Source organism: Cibotium barometz, chromosome 19 (genome assembly GCF_041138505.1).
Source record: "Cibotium barometz isolate CiBa-2024 chromosome 19, ASM4113850v1, whole genome shotgun sequence".
Taxonomy (NCBI): domain Eukaryota; kingdom Viridiplantae; phylum Streptophyta; class Polypodiopsida; order Cyatheales; family Cibotiaceae; genus Cibotium; species Cibotium barometz.
In genome coordinates this window covers 53,373,936-53,384,876 of record NC_141064.1, presented here as the reverse complement: position 1 = coordinate 53,384,876, position 10,941 = coordinate 53,373,936, and the positions used below count along the sequence as shown (strand labels likewise).

The 10,941-nt window shown below is 42.8% G+C and overlaps 1 non-coding gene across 1 annotated transcript; it reads left to right on the top strand.

The window, feature by feature from the left end:
• The first annotated feature begins 501 nt into the window (after positions 1-501).
• TRNAL-UAG (transfer RNA leucine (anticodon UAG)) lies at positions 502-581 on the top strand. The gene has a single exon. It is a non-coding gene; the product is annotated as a tRNA-Leu (tRNA).
• The last annotated feature ends 10,360 nt before the right edge of the window (positions 582-10,941 follow it).

Genomic DNA, 10,941 nt, shown 5'->3' with positions numbered 1-10,941 from the left:
CATGGTAAACCTAACCATTCCACTTTGTGGGGCTGTGTTCGAGTGGCATTGTGCCGGGCGACGAGCCCTACCCGCCGTCGGTCATCGAAGAGAGGTGGACTAGTCGTTATCTCAAAAAAAAGATAAGTTGCCATTGTGCAAGGTCTTATTCGATCACAATCCAAACTCACTTATGAAGGGGGGAGGACCGGGTACGTGGTTGTTGTAGAGGGACTTCATATGATGTTGTATACGACGCTGAAAATGGGCATCATGTTGCTGTAATGCAAACTATCTATTGGGGTTGTATTTAGTTAGGTTAATAAATAAAACCCGTCCTGCTCGCTCTCCCCCTTTGTATTTGAAGCGAAATCTTTCGTCTCTAAATTTTGCAAAGCAGTCTCTTTATGTCTTGGAGTACGAGGTTGCATCCGAGAGAAGAAAGCGTCAAACCGGCTAAATATCAGGTGCCGCTTTTCTTTAGAACCAAGATGTAATACCCAACGTTGGGAGGCACGGTCTGACAGTTTGGCCGAGTGGTCTAAGGCGTTGGATTTAGGCTCCAATCCGAAAGGGCGTGGGTTCAAATCCCACAGCTGTCAGTGCTGGCATATTTCAGATTGGTCTTTGTGTTCGCGCTGCCACATTTTGGAAGCTTCTTCTTGCTCCTTTGCTCTGTTGTAAGGAGAGGCGAAGCAAGCTGGAGTAAGGCTGTTTTCGTCTGGCTATATTATATATAGGTTCCTTCGCTCATCAATACAATCATTGTAGTAGTCAGCCAAATACAACAAGCTGGTTTTCGGGAGACTTACACAGTCTGAAACCGATTAAATGTTTGGATTGAAGTTAACGTAGCCAAGCTCTCAAACCGAACACACCACATAGAAAAAGGACTGAAACCAATTATATGTTTGGAATGAAGAGAAAGGACATCAATACCCTTGAGCATCGAGTTTTCATTCTAAGAGAACCCTTTTTGGGGTGCACGCGTGCATGTGCAGAGCCGAAAAAAGGATCGCGAGAGAGAGAGACAACCTTGAGAAGGAATGTATTCGAGAGACCGACAAGTTGGCCTTCAATGAAAAAATCGACGCATGTTCTTACTCCTTTTTTTTTTGGGTGGTGCGTGTGCATATGTTCTTAACGCTTTTGGGTTGGGGTTTTGTTTGGGGGGGGGGGGGGCGGGGGGGGGGGGGGGGAAGATGGAAGCCAAGGTGAAAGAAAATCCTTCTCTTTTATTATTTTGTAACATCACGATTTGTATGATTTGAAATCCTACAAAAGTACGATTAAAATTTCCATGCCTCCTCATTGTAAGCTTGAATAAATTTACACACGTCTCTCTCTCTCTCTCTCTCTCTCTCTCTCTCTCTCTCTCTCTCTCTCTCTCTCTCTCTCTCTCTCTCTCTCTCTCTCTCTTTGTGTGTGTGTGTGTGTGTGTGTGTGTAGTGTGCGGGCGATGTCTAGGATAGACTAGCCCCACACCTTACCTATAACATAGATAAAGGATAATACCTTTACAACCGTTACACACACACGCACACGCACACGCGCGCGCGCGCACACACACACACGTGTTGATCAATTTGGCTAACACGGAGTACTCTGGTTAACTCAAGTCTACAACTGTCAAGCATACATCAACAATGTCTGGCCTAAATTCACAAAAGGTCTCTTTATAGTGCTACCAATGTATTATGAAAGTATCGTTGGTCTGTTGTACATGTCCTTGTGGGATGGCCACACATCTTGTACATGTCCTTGTACATGTCCTTGTGGGATGGCCACACATCTTGGGTGTCAAAATCGTTAAACATTAGAAGCCCAACTTATAAGGCCAATCATTTGTTTATGACCTAAAACTAGCAATGGGCACCCTACTTTCTGCCAACCTAGATAGAGTGAAGAGACTTCTAAAAAGTATATATAGGACAATTTTCCTCATGTTATAAAAGACAGTCCCCATTATGCAAAACTTGAGTTTACTCTCTTCTCTCTTGTGCTCTTGTCTTACAACTCTTAAGCTCTAGGTAGTGTGGTACTGTGTGCCAGTTGAGAGAAAGAAAATGGCTTACATGCTTATACGAGGGGAAAGCACGTCTTCTTCTTCTCTATCTTCTTCTATTCTCTACGCTCCATTGCATGAATAAGTAGCATGAGTGAGCAAGCAAGGTAGTGTGTGAGGAGAGATCCCACACTGTTGCATGAGTGAGTAACATGAGTGAGCAAACAAGGTAGTGTGTGAGGAGAGATCCCACACTGTTGCATGAGTGAGTAACATGAGTGAGCAAACAAGGTAATGTTGAGAAGAATGTGGAGGAAGAGGATGATCATGAGCTCCTTGCAAGAAAACACACACACACATAAGAGTAGACAAGCACATAAGAGAGATGGATGGCTGAAATTTCTTCTTTATTATTCTCTTATCTACAACCATAAACTAAAGAGAGAAGAGTACATACTATAAGGGAAAGTACTCTCCTACTATAGCATACAAGGTTGGTCCTCCATAGTGTACTACATGAGCCGGCACTATAGCTATGCCATATCTCTGTCACCCATAATCTCACCAACTATATTAATGGTATAAGTGCCTCCGCACTCTGTAGTCCAAGTAAGCTCCTAAACTTGTAGAGTGTCTCTGTAGCCGATGCCTTCGTGAAGATACCAGCCACTTGATCCTCTATACTGATATATATCAATTTCACATCCCATGTTAGAACCTTCTCCCTTAGAAAATGACAATGCACCTCAATGCATTTCATCGTAGCATGATAGACTGGGTCACTAGCCACCTATATGCTACTAATGTTGTCACAATAAATGATAAGAACCCTATCCATGGTCTCACCCACATCACCTAGTAGCTTCTGAAACCAAACTACTTGATAAGCTCCCATAGCATCACCCTTGGACTCTACCTCTCTACTCCGATAAGGCAATAACTGTTTCTCGGCGGTCCATAGTGTGAACCCGACTATATGAGCTGGCGCTATAACTATGCCATAACTCTAGTACTCCAAAGTGGCTATCACATAGCCTATCATCCACCATTTGCGGCATATCAACCATTATCGCACCAACCGGCCAGTGGTGTAAGTGCGGAAGCTATCACCCACGTGGGTCATCAATGTACGTTGTAGCACTAGTTAAGCTTGATATCTCATTTTTTGCATATCACTAAACCACTCACCATGACTAGACATGTGGTTAAAGGCGTTAGAATCCACATACTAAATATCTCTTGATCCTAACACATCTCCTGTCATGGAAATGAGCATGTGTTGCATCATCACCATGTTTACTTAATGTATAGTTATCTTATTAATACTTACTTTTGTCCTCATAACCTTATTTACTTACTGATGCATAGTTGCCTTGCTCTATGACTTTCCACTTTTGATATCATTTTGCTTTTTACAGTAGTCCTTCACAATGTGCTTTGGTTTTCCATAGTAATAGCACTCCATGCTATTTGCATTTTAATTTCTTAACCAACTACCTTGGCCTCTTTGGCTCGCCTTGACTCTAGAGTGGCATCTTTCACCTATATGAGACTTATTTTCTTCTTCTCAATTTTGTTACTTTGATTTTGATTTCCAAGTCGACCACCACCATGTCTTTTAGATGAAAATATGTGTCTACCTCTACCAATATCTAAGTAGAAGGTGCTATTGTTCACGATCTCTCCTAGAAACACATTCAAACAAGAGATTATCTTAGCAAGTGACAATCGTGGCGATCTTTCCAATGGTGGCCAAGCTCTTAACCCTCAAGGTCTCCAAGCTCCATGCATCCTTGGGTAGTAGGTTCTATCATTGTCTCATGAAGCTCACACACACTCACTAATATGCATTAGGAAAGAAGATTAGAGAGAGGATTAGCACAAGAGAAAAACTCTATTACTGAATGGAAGACATTGTTACATTATGAGAGAAAGTGACTTATACACAAGGCCATAAGTGTTTACACAAACTTAAATTATGATTGACTGAGCACCTAAGGCTCATAAGTGTCTTATTACTTTTATAATGCTTAATCTCACAATACATGCATGAAGTATATTCACATAGGAAATTAATTCTAGCTTGTTGTGGCACGCTCTTGGACTGGGAACCACCATAAGGTCTCTAGCTATATATATATGCCTTCTCACCAATAAAATCATTATGCATATACAAATTTTGTTCATTCTTGCAATAGCTTTGGCCATAGCCAAATACAACAAGCTGGTTTATAGAGAATTATAGTCTAAAATAATTAATTTTTTGGATTAAAGTCAACATACAATTTCTAAAGATGAGTGCACACATTCTCCATCATATAGGTAAAGAACTAAAACAAGTAAATGTTTAGAATATGACGGATAACATCACCAAGATCTAGAGCCAAGCACACACATTTTCCATCACATAGAGAAAGGACATCAATCCCCTTTATAAACTTTGAGCTTTAATTCCTAGAGAACCCTTTATAACCTTCTACTTTTCTTTGGGTTAGGGAGGACATAGTAAGATGGAAGCCAAGGTAAAAGAAAATCCCTTTCTTTTATTATTTTTTAACATCATGATTTGTATGATTTGAAATCCTAGAAAAGTATAATTAAAATTTCCATGCCTCCTAATTGTAAGCTTTAATAAATTTGGAAGAAATAAAGATATTACAGACATCTCTCTCTCTATATATATGTGTGTGTGTTTGTGTGTGTGTGTGTGTGTGTGTAGAGCGAATGTCTGGGATATACTAGCCCCCACACATTACCCATAACATAGATAAAGGGGGAGGGCAATACCTTTACAACCATACACGCACATATGCACGCACTCTCTCTCTCTCTCTCTCTCTAGATCAACTTGCACGTCGATCCGCTTTTCAATTAGCTAGTCATTAAATTTGAAACTATTCAATTTTGTAATGGGTTGTATTATTATTAACAATCCTTTCATAGTGAGATCCCAACCGTATATGGTTTGATGATTTTTGTTATATTCTTTCCTCTGTTGAGTGGGATGCCTATGTTTTTTGATCCAGATACAAAAGAAGAATTGAAAAACCTCTTCAGAGAATGAGTATAGATATGACCAATAAATGACCTCTGATTTTTTGTTAGTCAGTCGGTTCGCCTTGTTATGACAGATTCACTAGACACATTCGATTCATTGAAACACATTCAATTTTGCAAACAGAATAAGCTGCTCTGTTAGAATGACATTTCCAATGTTATGGGTTACTAGCCACAATTATTAAAGATGGGGAGAGTGTAGCCATCCTTTCTTGGGTTCCTTGCATGTGGAATGGTGAGAGCACTCTTTCTGTGAGTGATCCCTTAACCTTATCCTTGGGATTTTTCATCGTGTTGGAGATAGGGTTGTGTCAAGGGATGTGTATAGTTGTGTGTAAGAACATCTCTAGAGGAGTCTTCTGTGGTGAAGAAGAGCCATATTTCTCATACTAGATCTAACGTGCATAGAGGAACATTTTGAAAGTAGGAGTTGGTCAAGGAATATCCTCTCCACCTCTAGGAAGCAATGTTGTGCTACTCTAGAAAGGTACCCTTTTTCAAGGTGAACTTCTATCCATTTAGGAGAAATCAACATGAGGATACATTGGATACTCACATTGCATCATTCAAGAGAGTATTAGCTAAGTTATGCTAATTGGAAAATCAGTCCATGTCCTTGTCGGGAGCTCTACGGGAGGCACCGGCAAACGATCTCCGATTGAGGAGCTTTCTTCGCGGGAGTGAAGCTATAGGGCAACTATACAGTCCTACGGACTCACATTTTCGGGCCGAAAACGCGTTTCGGGCGCGTCTGGACCTCCGTTTTTCAGAAAGCAGGCGATTTCAAGCACTGCGGGTAAGTCATCGATTCTCTGCAGAACTCTGTTTTAAGAACTGCAGGAAGACAGATTGACTGTGCAGACACTGTGGGTGCTGCAAAGAGGTCTACAGTTGCCATTGGGTGTATGTATGCACATTGAAGTCACTGGTTGTGACATTTGAGTACTACAGTACCGCTGTGCAGAAAATACTGCAGGTTGTGCAGAAAAACCAGAGTGCAGGTTCTGGTAAAATTGTGTGTTTGGCAAGATGTCTAATGATGGCATAACACAGATTGTGGCTGAGAAGCTGGACAAGAATAACTTCCATGCTTGGAGGTTCAGGTTGACTAATTTCCTGATGGGAAAAGGCTATTGGGACTACATAGAAGGTGAGCATGAAGAGGCACCGGAGATACCGGATATAAATCCGACTGCTGCAGATGTAAAAGAGTTTAAAGACTGGAACCAAGGAGCCAGGAAGGTTATGTATTGGCTTTCCATTAGTATACAGGACACCATGATTGGGCACATTCAGGATGCCAAGTCCCCCAAGGAGGCGTGGGACACCTTGGTAAAGCTTTATGAAACAAACACCAAGGCACGTAAGATACAGTTGAAGAATGAACTTCATACTGTGGAGAAAAAGAGCATGTCTGTGAATGACTATGCGTTGAAGATAAAGGGTATTGTGGAATCCCTTGCATCTATTGGTGTGTCAGTAGATGATGATGATAAGGTGGAGGTCTGTCTACGTGGTCTCGGGCCACAATACAAGGCGTTCAAGACGTCCATTCAGACTCGGGAAAACATTCCCAACTTTACAGATTTGGTGTCTATGCTGATTATCGAAGAGAAGAGCTTGGGTGAAGACCAACAGACTTCACAAAGCAAAAACAGTTCAGAGCAACAGGCCTTCTACATGAGTTCAGGAAGAGGACGAGGTAGAGGAGGCCGTGGACGCGGTCAAGGAGGTGGCCGAACAGGTAATCAGAATTATGGCCAGCAGCAGCAGCAGCAACAACAGTCCCAGAATCAACAACAACAACAACACGCAGGTGGAAGAGGCAAATTCAGAGGCAGGGGGAGTCAAAGAGGCCGTGGAAATTGGCAAAGGCAATATAATGATGCACGTGAATGCTATTATTGTGGTAAGACAGGACATGTGCAGGCAGAATGTTATAAGAAGCAGGCTGACATGCAAAATGGGAAAGTGCAGCAAAACAACTATGCATCCTCAAGCAGAAATAATGAGGATAATGAAAGGTTGTTTGTTATGCAGCATGTCGTGAATGCCATGTCTGAAAATGTTGATGCAGCACAAAAAGATAATGTATGGTATGTGGATTCAGGCGCTTCGAACCACATGACGAGTCATGGAGAGTGGTTCAAGGAGATGAAAAACCCGGAAAGACCAGGTTTTGTGGAAACAGGGGATGACACTGCTCATCCAATTGCCCACGTTGGAGATGTGCCATTGTCTATGCAGGATGGCAAAGTGAAGTACCTTGCAGATGTACTTCATGTACCGAACATAACAAAGAATCTGGTTTCAGTTGGCCAGATGATTGAGCAGGGTTTGCAGGTTCGGTTTAACCCTGATGGGTGTTATGTTGAAGATTTTAAAGACAAGTGCAGGTTGGTTGCAAAAGGCAACAGAGTGGGCAGAATGTTTACGTTGAATGTAGACATGCCTGAAATGAGTGCTGCGATGTTTGCAAACGGTTCAGGAGTTGTTGCAGACACAGACATATGGCATAAAAGAATTGGACATGTAAATGTGCAGAGATTGAAGTCTATGCAGACAAAAGGGATTGTGACAGGGCTGCCAAAATTTAAAGTGGAAGGTATGCAGAAAATATGTGAAGCATGCCAATTTGGGAAGCAAACCAAGCATGTGTTTCCACGTAACAGATATGTGAGCAAAAATGCACTAGATGTTGTGCATTCAGATGTATGGGGTCCTACGAAGACCGTGTCTATGGGAGGCTGCAGGTACTATGTCACTTTCATTGATGACCACACAAGGAAAGTGTGGGTATATTTCATGAAGGAGAAGAGTGAGGTGTTCACTCACTTTCAGAATTTCAGAGTTTTGGTTGAAAAGCAAACAGGGAAATATGTAAAGTGCCTAAGGTCAGATGGAGGGGGAGAGTACTTCTCCAATGAGTTCTCTGAATTCTTGAAGAAGAATGGTATTCGGAGACAGTTTACATGCAGATACACTCCGCAGCAAAATGGAGTTGCTGAGCGGAAAAACAGGCACATTGCTGAGATTGCGCGAGCATTGATGGAAGAGAAGAATATGCCGCATTGCTATTGGGCTGAGGCTGTTTCTACAGCAGTATACATCATGAACAGGACTCCAACTGCAGCCATACATGATGTAACTCTAGAGGAGAGGTTTACTGGCAGAAAACCAGATTTGTCTCATCTGAAAGTTTTTGGATGCATTGCATATGTGCATGTGCCAGATGAGCTGAGAACTAAGCTGGATCCGAAAGCTGAAAAATGTGTGTTTATTGGATATTCCCTTGAGCAAAAGGGATACAGGTGTTATAACCCTGCTACACGTGAGTTGAGGGTAAGCAGGGATGTTGTCTTTGATGAGATGAGCAGCTGGTATGCTGCTGAAAAAGAAGCTATTGGGGCTGATGTGAGTGGAAGTGTGGTTGCACAGAATGCAGGTCAGCAATCACAGTCTTTGAGTGGACCAGGAGAGTCCTCATCTAGTGGGTCTGTTGATAGACCATGGAGTGGCAGGTTGCGTCATAATACCAGTCCTGCAAATGTGATTAGTACATCACGTAAAGGAAAAGAGAAAGTGGTTGAGTCCCTTGGTATGCCTGACATTTCTGCAGGGCATTCTCATGTTGATGGAGAGTCTAGTGGCTCAGATATGAGCCTTGATGAGGAGCTTGGGATCCCAGCTATGAGAACACCTGGTGTAAAGAAGGCTATGGAAGCCATGAATGAAAAGCTGCGAAGATCAGGGAGAGTGAAGAACCCTGTGCAGAGATTTACATATGATGGTTATGTGGCACATCACTATGCATATATGGCAAAGGTTGTGCAGGTTGTTGAACCCACATGCATTGATGAGGCTCTTGGAAATGTGAATTGGGAGAAAGCTATGGATGAGGAGATGGATGCACTATATGGAAATGAAACTTGGGATTTAGTGCAATTAAAAGAAGGCAAGAAAGCCATTGGATGCAAGTGGGTGTACAAAGTTAAACATAACAGTGATGGGAGCATAAACAGGTACAAGGCTAGATTGGTAGCCAAAGGATATGCGCAGACATATGGGATTGATTATGAGGAAACTTTCAGCCCAGTTGCCAAGATGGCAACGGTGAGAGTTGTGATAGCAGTGGCTGCGTCAAAGCAATGGTCTTTACATCAGATGGATGTAAAGAATGCATTCTTGCATGGGGATTTGCAAGAAGAGGTGTATATGTTGCAGCCACCTGGTTATGAGGATGTGGGTCACCCCGAGCATGTTTGCAGGTTGAAGAAAGCCTTGTATGGCTTAAAGCAAGCACCAAGAGCATGGTCTGACAAGATTTCTGAATATCTTGTCACTATTGGCTTTCATGTAGCCAATGCAGATTTCTCGCTGTATGTGAGACATGGTGATAGAGGAGTTGTGCTTGTTGTCATCTATGTAGATGACTTGATCATTACGGGGGACCATGATGCAGAGATCTTTGATGTAAAGATCTTGCTTAGACAGAAGTTCGAGATGAAGGATCTGGGGGAGCTCAGATATTTCTTGGGCATTGAGGTGATTAGGTCACCGCATGGTATTGGATTACTGCAGAGACAGTATGGCTTGGACATGTTGTCCAAGTATGGTATGACAGGCTGTAAGCCTATTTCTGTGCCATTGGATCAGAATGGCAAGTTGAGTGCAGATTCAGGAGAGATCTTGGAGGATCCTACTATGTATAGACGCATAGTAGGAAGTTTGATCTACATGACGATCACCAGACCAGATTTGAGCTATGCTGTTGGGTTGGTGAGTCAGTTTATGCAGGTTCCACGGAAACCGCATTTGGATGCAGTGAGACGCATACTGAGGTATGTGAGGTCTACTTTGCATTGTGGACTATTCTATGAGACTGGGACAGAGATATGTGTACATGGGTACACAGATGCTGATTGGGCTGGTAGTATCTCAGATAGAAGATCTACCAGTGGATTCATGTTTTCTTTGGGGAGTGCTACTGTGACTTGGAGCAGCAAGAAGCAGCCTACGGTTGCTCTATCGAGTACAGAGGCCGAGTACAGAGGAGCTGCTATGGCAGCATGTGAGGTAGCTTGGTTGAGAAAGCTACTTGGAGATTTGGGTCTATCAGTGGATAGACAAGTTGTCATTTTCTGTGACAACATTAGCAGTATACAGTTGGCCAGGAACCCAGTCTTTCATGCTCGTACGAAGCACATAGAGGTCCACTACCACTTCGTCAGAGAGAAGGTCTTGGCAGGAGACCTTGACCTTGTTTATGTCAGCACAGAGGATCAGGTAGCTGACATCTTCACCAAAGCATTGGGTACAGAGAAGCTCCGCAGATTCAGAGCTTCGCTTGGTGTACATGAGATGGAGTTGAGCTCGAGGGGGAGTGTTGAGATATCGAGCTCTAGTGAGGCGGTGGACACTGATGACCCGCCTGGGGGATAGGCCCCGCACTTACACCACTGGCATGGTTGGTGAGATCTTGGGTGATATGCGGCCAGTGGGATGACAGGCTGTGTGACAGCCACTCTAGAGACTGGCATAGTTATAGCGCCAGCTCATTTAGTCGGGTTCACATTATAGAGAACCCGTGTATGTATTGGTTGAGTACCTTTCATATTGTGTGTACTCTTATCTTTGTATATGGTGTGTTGAGTGTTGAGTAGAGAAGAAGAAGATTTTCAGCCTCTCACCTTGTGTGTTCTCTATTAGGGTTTTGTAAGTGTGTGTGTGTGCTTGCAAGAGCTCAAGCTCTCTTCCCCCCTGCATCTTTTCACTCCTCATCCATGGCATCTTCCAGTTTCTTATTTCCAATTACCTGCTCAAAGCAAGTGGGCTCAACTTCCTGTATTGCTTTTACCATGTAAGCATAATGATGGGCTGTATATCCATCATATCTCATC